The following is a 15,392-nucleotide window of genomic DNA, read 5'->3' on the forward strand; positions in this document are numbered from 1 at the left end:
CCTCTAAGAATGTTAGCAGATGGAAGAAGAGGGGGCATTGTGTAGGGATGGCAAGTAGTGTGAGTTGTAGGTCAGGACTATTCTGTAAGCTTGACTGTTTTACAAGAAAGAGAAAATGGAAACATATAGGTGTGAGAATTTTCCGGCTATGGCAATGGGTAGATGGTTGGGTCCTGACATGACTTCTCTATCAGCCTAGTAGTAAGAAGGGCAGGGAGCTCAAGTCCTAAGTCCTTGAATCTGGCTAAATCCTCACCTAGTGTGAACTACACTGAGCACCAGATTTCAGGCAAGCCACTCTGAACAATTTATTAATAGATTCTCATAGAGGGGTTAGGGAGTGTCCTCTCAAGTGTAGTCTATATCCTTTCTACAGCTTTTCACTGGTGTAGTAGAAAACAAAAATGAGAAATATTTTACACAAATCCAGTCTTTGAAATTACACCAGATGTTGTGGTCTGGCTAGTTCACAGGCATGTAAATTCAGAGGTACTGATGTGACTTTCCAGATTTTTAGCTCACATGGAAGGAAGATTGTTGGTTCTCTGTAAATGAAGACAGGAGTTTGCTGGTTTCTGAGAATAGCCAACATTGGAAATTCTCTTGAGGAAAGCACCTGTGAGCTAGCGGGATCACAGATAAAGGAGTAGCATCATAGAACACTAAAAACCAAGCCTTTAATTGCCATGCTGAAGGGTCCTCATGATTGAGTTTGGCACTGAGCAAGTGGGTACTACCAATGGGGTCATCTCTATTCAAACTGCCAGTGTGAGCTCAGGGAGGAAGCCATACAACACACAGCCAGGGTGGAATGGAAATGTCTTCATTCTCTGGCAACCTCATAATTCTGGGAATTCTGTACAATACAGTCAGAAAGCAGAAAATCCCAGAATAAGTGATATTAGAATTCTTGCCAATACTGATAAGTGGGTGCTTAGAGCCAAATTTTTCGTGTACTCTGCATTGTAGATACCTGTTACACAAGCAAGCCTCAGGGATCCAAGGCATTTCTTGAAACTGGAAAAAACAGTCCAAATGTTTTCTTAGAAGGGTAATTAGTGCTAAAAATAGCCCATTTTATTCCAGCATCAGAAGAATTGGGAGATGCGTTGAGGCCAAATGACTGCAAGTTATAGGAAACAAAGAAGAAAAGAAAATTCAAAGTGAATTTTAGTAGTAATTAGTTAATACAGTAGTTTAAGATAGGAAAGTATTTAATTTGGCTAAGGTGTTTGTATTGTGAATTAATTGCTGAACTGAGACTTACAATTAAAATATAGTCTACAGTATTTTAATGAAATGTAACTTCCTGCCTGAAAACTCTTTATTTCCCATCACTTTCAGGTTAAAGATAATAGTCTCCTAAGAGATCTCTTTTGCCATACCAACCCTCCCACTTCCCATCTTGTACAACACAAAAGCCAGGATGAGCTGTTTAAATGGGTATTAAATCTAGCACTTCTCAGCACAAAACCCGTTAGGAGCCTCTTATTTCACTCAGAATAAGAGTCTAGCAATGGCACGAGAGGTTCTACATGACTGGAGCCCACATATCCACTTTCTCTGTTCTCATCTCCTGTTATTCTCATCCAAATTACTTGATTCATACCAGCTGCCTTGTTGTCTTTGAACACTTTAGTTATGCTCTCACCTCAGGGCCTTTGCACTTGTTTTCTCTCTGCCTGCTCTTCCCAAAGATATACTCCTGATGTGCTCTACCAAATTTACTTTGGGTTGCTGCTCAAACACCACCTTATCAGTAAAGCCAACCCTTAGCACATTATGTAAACAGTAATCAAACTCCAACCCTTATGTTCTCTGTTTCTCTTGTCTATTTTATTATTCTATTCTGTTTTACCATTATTATTTTCCATATTATTAACCACATCTGACATTCTAGAAATGTGCTTTTTTATTGCTTTTTTCCTTCTGAAATGCATTGTTTCCTGATGCTAAGTGAGTACCTAGAACAGCTCCTGGTTCATAGTAGGCCCTTTTTTAGTCCATTTACACTGCTATTACAGAATATCACTGTACTAGTCCGTTTTCAGGCTGCTGATAAAGACATAACTGAGACTGGGTAATTTATAAAGTAAGAGAAGTTTAATGGACTCACAGTTCCATGTGGCTGGGGAGGCCTCACAATCATGGCGGAAGGTGAAAAGGCACATCTTACATGGTGGCAGACAAGAGAGAATGAGAGCCAAGCAAAAAGGGAAACCTCCTATAAAACCATCAGATCTCATGAGACTTATTCACTACCATGAGAACAGTATGGAGAAAAACATCCCCATGATTCTATTATCTCCCACCGGGTCCCTCCCACAACAGATGGGAATTATGGGAGCTAAAATTCAAGATGAGATTTGGGTGGGGTCACAGCAAAACCATATCAACCACAGACTGGGTAATTTATTACAAACAGAAATTTGCCCTCACAGTTGTGGAGGCTGGGAAATCTAAGATCAAGGTGCTAGCAGAGTAGAACCTGATTTTCTCTGCTTCCCAGATGGTGCTTCATTGCTGCAGCCTCCTCACATGGCAGAAAGTGGAAGGACCAAGAGACAGCAAGAGGAGGCCAAACTCGCCTTCTTATAACCACACCAATCCCACCCATGACGGTGGAACCTTCATGGTCTAATCACCTCTTAAAGGTCCCACCTCTTTATACTGTTACAATGACAATTAAATCTCAACATGCATTTGGGAGGGGACAAACCTTCAAACCATACCAGCCCTCAATGGGTATTTGTTAAAAGCATAAACACAATCCATAGTGAGATCAGTTATGTTACACATGCATAGGTTGCTGCTTAAACCTCCATTCTCTCCTCATAGTTTCATTATTAGTTACTTCTGGTTTCTTTTAAGTTCTTGGAACACAAAATTCTCCTTTTGGCCTCAGGATTTCTGTCCATGCTTTTCTCTATGCATGGAGGCCTTTCCTCAGTTTCTTCCTGGTCCTTAAGTATCCTTTAGGGTTAAGCTAAAATGCTAATTTATCAAAGAATCTTTTCCTGGCCAGCTTCACTATATTCAGTAAAACATCTTGATTGTGTTCTTCACAGTTCATAACATGTCTGCAGTTCTCATTAATGGGTTATCTTTGGTATTTATTGTCTTAGCTTTTTCTACAAAATCACAAATTCTGTAAGGGATTGCCTTGTTCACCAATGTATCCCCAAAGACTAGCAAATGGCTGGCACATATGGCCTGGGAAAAATTATTAAGGACATCACCAAAGAGAGGGTGTTTTGATAGAAAACAATTAAAATGAATAAGTTTCTACATTAGGTTCTAATCATACGTACTTGGTTAAAGTGGAGTTGGTTGTTTCTGACACTCTCTTAACTATGGGAATGACCAGGTAGTGTCATTTCTGGCATATTGGAAGCCGGATTCCTAAAATATACACATCCCGTAGGAAAAGACTCAACTTTCATAAACAACAACAAATATTGGCTTTATATATTAGGGAAGCATGAAGATTATTTTAATTCTAGAGATTATTTACCATATCTATAGAAATACTTCAGAATTATTTAGATTAAAACAGAAGAAAACATTAATTTGGGTGGAAATTCTAAAAACAGTTGCCAAATGCTGGTGGCTGACCCCAAGATTCCTCACTGAGTGGTATTACCTTAATGAATTTTCCGTGGTGCTTGGTCTTATGGGCACAAAAATAGAATTTTATGAGAAAACATAGAAATAATTAACATTTAGAGACAAACTTGTTATAAAAACTAGATTCACTTTATACTGATAGGTGGACAAGAAAGCCAAGTTATTAATGTATAAAAAGGGAATACTCTAGTGATGAAGGTGCTTATATCTCCTGTTGAGGGCCAGTTTTTCTCTGTATGTAAGTATTTAGTAAGATGAACTATTAAATCAGAGGCCTGCTCAGTAATTGAAGGATGAGAACAGAGTGGTTGAAAGTCTCGAGGATGGTTCATCAGACCTTACGAGGCCTCGTGGCCAGGATGCTTACAACCTCCTGGTCTCTCCTCTTGTCTACTAGATTGTGCATGGAGTGGCATTCTCTGAAGCCAGTTTGCTATCAGGCTGCTCCCTTTGGATAATGTATGCTGACTGTAGATATGTCAATTTCACTAATTAAGTGTTATTCTAGTATGTTCCCATGGAACTAGAAAACATTTGGCTAAGTGTTGTTTTCAAGTCATTTAATTCTCACAGGGCAACCTCATTTCCCTTTTCTCTAAGTACTTAGGGAGTCCTCATTGCTCAGCCCCGTGGGCTTGGAGCTACATGGAAATAAATTACCCTTACCCCCTCCTAAGGCAATGGAGATGTCTACAACTCAGGAGATACTATGGGAATATTTCTAAAAGTTACTGTTCCATATTAACATTTTCTTACTATAAAGGGAGAAACCACTCAAAATCTTCCTATTCATTCTAAACAATGGTTGGTGCAGAATCCAGGTTACAGCCAGGAGGGCAAAGGTTGTAGAGCCAAGAGCACATGTTGACTTTGTGGACACATTCGGTTTCTCCTACACAAAAGGGATTCTTCTCATCATTCTTTTGGGAGAGAAAATAATGAGGTGGTGAAACACGAATGTGTGTGTATGTGTGTGTGTTTGTGTGTGTCTTTGTGAGTGTGTTTGTGGGTGTTTGTGTGATCACTTCTCTTCTTATACCTGGGTCACAAAGCACCATCTCCTCTTCCCACTGTCGTGTTGCCATCCTGGATGAAAATAAACCCCTGATTCTACATTGTATACCTTCCTAGCTAAGCCTGATTAATAATAAATGTTAAGGCCTCTTTCAGTGGGTAGAGAAGGGGGATTTGATGCTCTGATAGTAAATTTTGCCAAGAAAACAGCCTTCCCATTCCTCCCAATTTAGCTTTAGGCTATTCCTCTTTCACAAGAATGCTATCACAAATGGGCTGAGAAACACCACACGAGGCTCTGTCTCTGCTCTTGCAAAGGGACAGTGGCAGACCAGGGCATTGAAAGCCTTTATGTGGCGCCTCCTGAGTCACTGAATAGCTCTCAGCTGAAATTGCCAATGGATAAAAGCTCTCTTTAGAAATGGCCCTTCGACGAAAAGTTTTGGAATTCTTAGGATTATAACCCTTCAGCCAAATCCCATTATGTCCCATTTCTGCCTTTGAACTACAGGGAACTACAGAGATAAAGCCATTCTGGGAGAGAAGGGAGGGGAAGTTTGCTCGGAAGGGGAGGAGAATGACTTAGTGTCCTATCTTTGCGCAAAAAAAAAAAAAAAAAAGTCTATTTTTTTTTAACAGAGGTTTCTATGAAATGAAAGCAACTCTCAGGGGGAAAGTTCAGACGCCGCTGTGATTGGGAACTTGGCTGTGATGGCAGCCTCACCATGATGCAGGTGTGGAAGACTCTGTTGTCATAAAAGCTTAGGCCAAGCTCTGAGTTATAAGATCAGGCAGTCCACAATTAGATGGTGTTAGGAGCTGTCTGTCACTGTGCCTCTCAAAATAAGCTTTAATAATTTTTCCAGTTGTAGATACACGCCTTTTACTGTCCATTTCCTCTCTATTTACCATCTTATTAAGCATTTACTTGTATGCTATCTTTAGAAATTCTAATAGTCATTAATTGGGTAATTGTCACATTACTGCAAAGAAATTCACTACCAGTGTCATCAAAGTGCCTGAAGAAGGAAATGGGAGCATGGAGAGGTTAAGTGAATTGCCCAAATTCACTGAAGCCAGTAACCAAAGCAGAAAGGGACACATTCTTCACTTATGATTCCTTGTCTGTGGTGGACCCAGGGAATGGGTGGCCACTTTAAATTTTCACTTTGAGTGATATTGTTGTTCACATGTGTTATCCCATTTTTCCCTATTTTCCAGAAGAGTAAAGATCTTACAGGGGCTTGGAAATGATCTCCAGAACAGGTGCTTTTTCAGTGATGACATTCAGGGCAAAGCACATTTTAGAAATTACTGCTGGAAGCTATGAGTATTGCAGGGAAAAAAAAAAAAAAAACGCAAAAACACCTCAATGGGATTTTACCTCTCTGCCCTTCCAAAAATGTGTACTTATCCCAAACCACTATCAACAAGAAAAATACACAGAGACACTTGTGCACACACACGTGAAAATCGCACACACACTTGAAAATCACACACACACACACAATTTCCTTCATACTAGGTAACTGTTGTCTTGATTCTAGTTACAGTGAGTTAAAAGGATGAAGGGAAGATTCTGACATTAAGTTGAAACACCAGACTGGAGATTTTAGGCCCAACATCAGGGTTCCTAATACTTCCAATAAACACACTGTGAAGAAAATCGATCTTCTAGATTTTTTTCCAGTCCCTCTTTCTTCCTTTGGAAAAAAAATAATAATAATAATAACATGAATTCATGGAGTTAGAAGTAGCTAATAAGGAAGAGTTCTGTAAGACTTATTAAGTATTATTAGAAAATGAAATCTTTTAAAGGAATAGGATATTAAGCTTTCCTATGATGCATTGTCTTTTCTGCATTTAAGACCTATTTTTTACTTAGGCATAAAGGATAGACAGGCAATTTCAGTCATTTGAATATATAGATCTTCAGTAAACCAAAGATGGTACCATCTTTAGCTGTCCAACTCTCCTGTAAAGGATTAAATAAAAAATAGCTCCTATAAAGGATTAAATAAAAAAGGTTTCAGATAAAATTTGGAATTCAACCTATTCAAGTAGGGGAAAAGATAGACATTGTTTTCATGAAAATAAGTTTATTGGCTGAGTGCAGTGACTCATGCCTGTAATCTCAGCACTTTGGGAGGCCAAGGCACATGGATCACTTGAGCCCAGGAGTTTGAGACCAGCCTGGACAGCACAGCAAAATCCCATCTCTACAAAAAATACAAAAATTAGCTAGGTATGGTAGCACATGACTGTAATGCCGCTACTCAGGAAGTTGAGGTGGGAGGATTGCTTGAACCTGGGAGGTTGAGGCTGCAGTGAGCTATGATCATGCCACTGCACTCCAGCCCTGGTGACAGAGCAAGACCCTGTTTCACAAAAATGTAAGTAAATCAATAAAATAAAATAAATAAAAAATCCAGAAAGAAAATAAGTTTCTTATCTTTTATTCAAAATTAAACATCAGTCAAGCACTTGAGCCTGGCATAGCAGGGTGGATAAGACCTAAATTACGCTAAGCTGCCATGTGGACATGGCCTTTAAATCTGAGAACTAAAAATGAATAATAGCTAACCCGGAGGCAGAAGGGGAGGGCAGGATAAATGGTGGGGGCAGGGGCGCTATTCCTAAAGGAAGAGACAGCATGTCTGAAGATCAGGAAAGAGAAAGAATAACACAGGTCAGGAGATATTTCCAGTGTTGCTGGAACACTGAATGTGAGTGGAAGGGTGAATAGAGAGATATAAAGCAGATTGGAAAAGGAGCAAGAAGCCAGACCAGGAAGCAATTGACAACGGTTTGCCTTTAGCCTGGGCTTATTTGGGTAGTGAAGAAAGAGGAGAGTAACCTCATCTCTTTCCATCAATGTGTGAAACACTAGAAGAAATCCAGAAGAATGTACAACCCATTCTTCACTTAATATTTAAGCAACATGAGCCATCATTTTCAGAGTTAACAAAATCATATGGTGTTTTAAAAGTGGCTTCCTCAGTCAGTTCAAAATGGGACATGTTAATCTTGAGATGTGTCAGAAGCCACCAATTACAAATACAGACAGCAGACTCCTTGGACCATCACTATTGTATTGTCTTCCCCTTCCACACAAACTCTGTCCTAGTACTGTAACAGTCCAGCCCCTGCCAAAGCACTGAATCTCAAAGCATGAGGTCTCAACATGTATCATTAGTCTTTTCTCTGCTTAGTCTGTGGCTTCGTAGGGTTTTCAGTCAAAGGTGCCCTTGCCTCTCCTCTAGTAAAACGCTCTTGGTCCGAGAAATGATTTGAGGGTGAAAGTTGGGCAAAGGATTAACCTTTTCCACTACAGCAGTTAACATAAGATTTCTTCTCACTTTTTGTCATATTTTTGGTTACAAAAGTCAAATGATATCTTTGTTGATAGTCCAGCTATCTCAGCCCTGAAAACACCAGTCTCTTATCATTGCCACAGATGCCGACGTCAGGATGGGCTTCATGGTGTGCACCTCGTGCAATTAAACAGGGCCCTATGCTCAGAAGTGTCCCATGCTTGGTTTCTGTCTCTGATGTTGTTGTCTTAAATTTTTAGTAATTTGTAATGCGCCTGCATTTTCATCTTGCACTGAGCACTGCCAATTATGTAGCCAATCCTACCTCATGTTTCAAAGCCCATAGAATGCAGCCTTGCTTTCCTCTAACTTACACCCACCATGCCTTTGATGGCTAAGTGCTATTACCTGGTCTCTTCTGCTCCACAATCCTATTAACTCCATTGGCTGTAGGGAGTCCAGAGCAGTATCTCTTAGTTTCCTCTGGCTTCTGTAAGACAGCCAGCACTGAGCTCCTTAGCCATGTCAATGTCCCTTCCCTTGCATAATTCCTATTGCTTTAATGAAAAGAGTGTTCTGTAAACCTTCTGCGGAAACATAATTAGCTGGTGAGTTCTCAGGTCTAATACAGTAAATCCATTCTTGCATATTGCATCTTTCAGAGTCTTCTAACTCCTTCCTCAATACTCTGTCAAGGCAACCAAGCATATCTGCTTCTTTTATTAGAGGCCATCATTTTTTTCCAAGCTTCAAGGTGCCATCCAAGCACCATATTAGAACCAGCTCCAGGTGTTCTTGCCAGTCTGAGCCACAGGAAAATGTCCCCATGTCAATACATCTCCCTCATCCAGCCTTGTGTTCGAACCCCACACCCAGTCCAGAACTCTCAAGATCCATCGTGAGGCATATTAACCAGCTCCATTGCCTGATCCTTTAACCCTTTTCATACATTAAGTCCTTTCTTCCCATAACGAGGATGGTACTTCCCCAATGGGGCTGTGCTGAGACTTATCTTTAGTCACTGGTCCGAAGGCCAATCTCTTGGTCACAGATCGGGAGGAAGTTGAGCATCATCTATTCAGGTAACCACCTCAGCTGCAGCCTAAGCATGGCCTCCAGGTAAGGGGAAGCTGCTCTCCTCTAGCAAGTGGGGCACATATTGTTTGGGAAACAAAAAAAAGGACTTGTAAAAATCTAGAGGCTCCAGTGCATTCACTCAGATGTCCTCGTTGGAGTACTCAGGAAGCTTGCTGGAGTTATGAGTTCATGGTTTTTTTGTTTTTGTTTTTGTTTTGTTTTGTTTTTGTAATTTTATTACTCACAGAAACAAATCCTGGTAGTGATTTTCAGAACTATCTCCCCACTAACTATAGGAATGTGGGTCTCTTTAAATGTAGCCATATGTTTTTGGCTTTCATAGTATGCTGTAGGCTGATAGCTAGCTTACCCAAACCTGTTGTTTACTTCCTTCAGAGTTTTGATGGCAAAAACACCCGCTTCACAGCTTTAAAAATGCAATTTCTGAAATGATTAAAACAAGACATTTCCTTCTATCTGTATCTCATCTACCACAGGTGAGAGTCTTAATAATTCTTAGTAATCACATGCCAGGCATCATCGCCACCCCACTCATGAATGTAAAAACATCCTTGTTCCATATGGCCAGCAAAAGATTCAATTCCAGAATCACATTCTAAGAATCTGCTTCCTAGGACTACTTTCAGTATCAGCAGTCTTGATTTTGTCTTTCAGAATCAGACCCTTAGACTAGGACTCAGGTTCAAGTAGTTTATTTCTGAGGGCAATACTAAGAAACACTATAGAGGTTTGGATAAGTACCTACAGCCAATTAAAGGTGTGTTATCGCAGTGGTGAGCTAAATCCCACCATGCAGGACCAAGAGACAGTATGGGACCTGTGTCTTGCAGTTTTGCCACCTGAAGCTGGAGCAAGCAGAAATATTCATCCACTCCCTCCATGCCTATTAGTCATTGATTAAGTGTCGCTCCCAGGGAGCTCTGTCCTCCTGAAGTCAAAACCAGGAATGGATTATGCTTGGCAATCCCAATAGCACTCCACAAGCAATTGTGATCCAGCGGGCAGAACAAAGGGGTCAGAAGTGGAAGAACTAGGCTTATCTCTTAAAATTATTACTTCTTACTGATTGTTCTATTTTAGTTTAAATATTTAACTTTTTTGAGACTAGGGTTTTTTCCTTGAAAAATAGACCATTATCTTATGTAGGATTAATATGAAAACATATACATACATTCTTTGTGCATTATAAAGCTTTATATCATGAGACTGTCAACATTTGCTTGTAAAATGATCATATAAATGGTGTTTATAATTGGAGAGTTTCTCTTGAAATCCCTGTGAACTGAGAGACTGAACTGAAGGGCACGAAATATTCTAGTCACTGAGAGATAGCTTACTAGGATTTTATCACATTTAGTTTTAACTCATCAAACTAATTATAAACATTTATGTTTTTATTTGTTTAAACATCTCAAATATTTTAGTATGCATGCGAAGTACATATGAGTTGATTAATATCTAATTTCATTTGTTCAACAAATATTTGTTGACTTGTGCTACGTATGTGCTTGGCACCAAGATAGGCCCAGAAATAAAGCAGTGAATAAGACACAAAAGACCTTTGTCTCATAGAGAATGTGTTTGTGTGCATGCATGTGTGTGTACACATACATCTGTTTGATGTTGATTCAGGCTATGGAATTCTAAAATGTTACATTGTACCATTTTTACTTAGAACATTCAAATGGGATGACAAGGATTTATCCATCTTAATTATGCTGTTTTCAAGGAAAAATGTAAAACCTAAAACAGGGAAATACTACAGTTATAATTTTGGTCTATCAGCAAGTGATTTGGGGAAAAAATGAACAAGATAGATAAAGGAGACTGAGCAAGCTGAGTGATGAATGAAATGATATTAAAGTTTCTGGCAGAGAACATAGGTCATATTAAACACAGAAAGGGGAGATTCATTTGGGTACATAAAACTGTGGCATCTCCATTCAGAGGAACTACTCCCTGCATTTGTTCTATTATAAAGCTATTAACTTCTACGAAAATAAAAATTAAATTTGCAAGCTGGAAGAAGCTTATGGAATTAATTATGATGATATGTGAAAAGAAAAGAGGAGGTGTTTCCATAGGGCCCTAAGTGTATTAAAGAACATGAATAGAATGGAAGGAATATCTCCATTTGGGGTTTGTAAAAGACTTTCCAGGAGGAAATATTCAGATATTTTAGGAATTGAGTAAGGTTGGTTTTTACATATAAGTTTCCTCAAGTAATCTCACATGAATTATAAAAGTAAATGTGTTATGTATTCTATACCTTCCCCCATTTTTTGGACACTTCCAACAGGACACCCTCCCTATGGGAAACTGTGAACATGGTGTGGAAATTTTTCTGATAGAATGATCCTATGGGATCCTGCTTCACAATGAAATGGAAATGAAGCCTCTAAGTGGCTTTCAATCAAATGAGAAAAAGTGAAGCAAAAATGTATGACACAAAGTATTATAGATAGCTCTTGGATTTCTAAAATGAACTCTAAGCTCAAATTATCAATGGGCAGCATCTGAATGCTGAGGAGGAGAATCTGTCCCCATGATCCATATTGACACACTCACCAGCTGCCTTGTCACTTTTCTCCTTGTTTATTTGTTTGCCAGAAAGATAGATCGACTAATCATAAACAATGGGGGAAATGGCAGTTTAAAAGCAATAAAGTAAAAAAAAAAAAAAAAAAGAAAAAAAGCATGAAAAGAGGAATTGAAATCATAAGGTGAATGTGTATAATATAGTGCCAGGCAGGGGGTAATCCAGGCAGACTCGATCAGACACAGGGCAATGAGAGTTACTTTAGTAAAGTCTTCGAAAAGTCTTTGGGGCCTTGGACATAAAAGTCACTGGAGGTCTAAATGTGTTACATGTTATGACTCTAGAGTTGGGTCTAGCACCAGTAGATTGTGGCTGATTAAAAACACAGACACTGGCCCAGTTGTCATACTATTAAGCTGAAGGTGCATAAAAGTGTATGTGATACACAAAAGATGAAAATGGGACTACAGGTGTTCAAATCATATCATGTACTTTGTAATCTTGAGTTCCAAATAATGTGAGTTCTGCAAGTACTTTCTAAAGGTGAATTTAATTTTCATAGTTTAATAAGTTACATAAAGCCTTAATAACATATAAGAATGTTCAAGCATTTCATAGTGCAGACTTCAAGTATAAGCAAAAATTACTCAAGGTTTTAGGACGGTCTCTAAACCTTAGAACAAACACCCCATGAGATCTTTAATGTCATTACAAAGCAAAGGAGTCTAAGTTTATAAGTTCTCATCTGAAACACCCTAACACAGTGAAGTACGTGCCGGTTGATTTATCCCTTCTGGAAGAATGAAAGGTTGCATTGGACCTGGTGAGATTTTAACCTGTGATCCTAGAGAATCTTCCAGAGCTTCAAACCTGAAGTTTGATGTGTAACCTACTGGTTTAAAGGGACCTACATATTAGTACTGGAGAGTCTGACATAGTGGGTGGGTACATCAGACATCAGAAAGAGCAATTTAGTCAGCAAGACACCTATATTCCCTGTTCTAATCATAAAAAAAGATAATCTTTCCAAGAGCTACCACAAGAAGAATTTTGATAGGCACTGAGTGAAAGCAAGTCATATTGCTGGAAGTTTCGTTTATGGAGCCTCAGCCTCAGTTTGGAAAAGGGTCCCAATTATTTCTGAGAATGTAATGGCTCATTTTTACTAGAAAGGTATTTGAGGTGTATATTATGCTATGTTCAAATTTGTAAGATATTGTTGAATATACATCATTTTTAAGTTCAAAGTACAATGATCTTATTTATCTTGATTTAATTAATACTTCTTAGTATCACAGTTCATTATTACATGGATTCAGGCAGACACATTACATTCCCCAAAACATAACTCGGCATACTAATGACCTGCTGCAGCACTGGCTCTTACTAAGGGGAGCTTTTAGAAATGACATTCCCCACTCCTTACTACCACTCCCTACAACCTGTCCCATGGCTGCTGTTTTTGAGCCATACCTCCCCAAATGTAGTATTTTTCACACTTTATGCTTGTATGCTATTTTCATTTGTGGAAGGCAGAAGAAGGAGAGGGAAAAGGAGAAAGAAGAAAGAAGGAGAGAATAGAATTTTCAGAGGATAAAAGACAAGCTCCATCTTTTTGTACTGTGATATAAATCTCAGTACAACTAAGATTTTTTGAATCCGAAGCAGTATCAATTTTGTGACCGATTTTACTCATTAAATTATATTTTTTTCTGCTTCTATTATCAATTTTGCCCAAATGATTAGATTTGCTTTGAAGTTAATGCAATTTGGTTTTAAAAATAGCCAAAGCAAGCAGAAAGCTTTAAAAATATCTAAATATTCTTCTTATTTTTTCTAAATTATCTTATCTTGCCTTTGTTTTTTATTGTCATCTCCCTTTTTTACCATCTGATTCTGTTCTCAAGAAAATTAATCTACTTCTAGAATAATGGATTCTGTATTGCTGTTAATTCCAGAAATAAAAAAGAAAGTTTTACTAAAATTTAACATATATAAAGTGTCCTTTCATTTCCCCAGCTCTCCCTACAAGAAGGAATTAAGAAGGAGCCTCAAAAACCAACAGTCACACATCTACATTGAACACAGCTATACAATTCATTGAAAGAACATTTTGGTAGAAATTGGCATTTTGCATCTTGACTGATTTAACTGCCTAATGACAACTCTTACCACCTAAAATACAGTCTGGTGGAAAAAAATCCCTCCCACACCTGTGATTGCATATTATTCACTATGCTTTGGGTTGGCAGATTAAATAGAGGATGCCCAGTTAAACATGAATTTCAGACAAAGAACAAGTAACTTTTTAGCATAAGTATGTCTAAAATATTATACTAAAAGTCAGTGTTTGTAATCTGAAATTCAAATTTAACTGGTGTCTTTTAGTTTGATTTGCAAAATCTGGCAATACCCATTGTGCTTAAGGATGAAATAAAAATGCTTGCATGACCTGAAAGGTGAAGAGTGCTTTCATAGTGCAAGGTTTTTGCAGAGTTTTCATCTGTAATTTGAATAAACTGTTGCTTGAAGTTTTAAACAAATTGTTTCTAGCTGAGGAGGCTTATCTTGACAACTAGCCACCTGTGGGTGTTTCTTCTGTTAATCTTAAATACTTTGGTGTTAAGAATTGTTATTTTGATGCCGTATCAATGTCTGTTGGCCTTAGTGGTAAAATTCAAATTTGCATTTTGATAGTACCAGGCCAGACATAGCTATAGTCATAGTAAAATGTTTTAAGATTACAAGACGTCTGGCTTTCTCAAAATATCTCCTTGACTCTTCTATCACTAGCAAAATGGTAATTTTGTTGGAAAGGGGAGGGATATGTCTCACTTCCCAAAGTCATGAATAGACACAAACCTCAGAAAAGTGCTGAAACTGGGAATTAGATGCCTATTCACTGCAGTTTTCATCTTTCCTCTTCCCAGAGTGTTGGCTTCAGTCTTTTCATTATAGACTCTTCTTGGCTCTTTGCTCCACAGATAAAACATTGGCACCCCAAAGTTCTGACTTTAAACATACGGATGCATGCCATCAGAACTTCATTTCAGTTCCAATTCTCTAAGAATAAAAACCATCATGCTCAACTTGGAACAGATGAACACCTTTGTGCCAATAAGCTATTATCAATGGGGCAGTATCATCTATTAGATGCCTATCCTAATGGTGGCTTACTCTTGAATGTGGAGTAGCATCTATGGAAAAGACAAGATATCAATGTGTAGGCTAGAAAGATAGCTCAATATGTACCCATTACAATGACCCAAGGGAGGTAAGTTTATAAGTAGAGAAAGATACAAGATAAATTCTAGGGCATAGGATGAGGTCAGGCTTGGGTAGGTTGAAGCTTATTGAGCACCTCAGGAAGAGGGTAGAGCAAGTATGGAGTAAAGAGAAAATCAAGGAAAACTTGGCCTTACCCCAGAAATCTTGGAGAGATCAACTATTTCAATGATTAGCAATGGTGATATTTTAAACTCCTCTTTTGCAGTGTTTTATTTTAATGCCAAACTGAAATCTGAATTTCGATGATGCATTTTATAATTTTCAGCAAAAAAAAAACCCCAAAAACCTCAAATATGTAGTAAATGAATATGAAAAAGACACTACGCAAAGTTCTGATTTTTTTTTTTTTTTTTACTGGCTGCATGGAGTTTATTTTCCGCTTGGTGCCAGGTGCACAGTTCCAGGTGCCAGGAAAGCTAGCCAGTGCCGGGGCCGGGCGGTAGAGAGCTGGGCCCTCACTCCTTTTTGGTGTCTGCTGTGTTGATGCGAAGGTCTGCTTGCTGCAGCCGCCT

General features: G+C 38.6%; 1 pseudogene across 1 annotated transcript in view; it reads right to left on the reverse strand.

The window, feature by feature from the left end:
* LOC105538068 overlaps positions 1 to 15,392 on the reverse strand; it is a 42,610-nt pseudogene that overhangs the window by 26,697 nt on the left and 521 nt on the right. The window lies entirely within an intron of this gene.

Source organism: Mandrillus leucophaeus, unplaced genomic scaffold (assembly GCF_000951045.1).
Source record: "Mandrillus leucophaeus isolate KB7577 unplaced genomic scaffold, Mleu.le_1.0 Scaffold184, whole genome shotgun sequence".
Lineage (NCBI taxonomy): Eukaryota > Metazoa > Chordata > Mammalia > Primates > Cercopithecidae > Mandrillus > Mandrillus leucophaeus.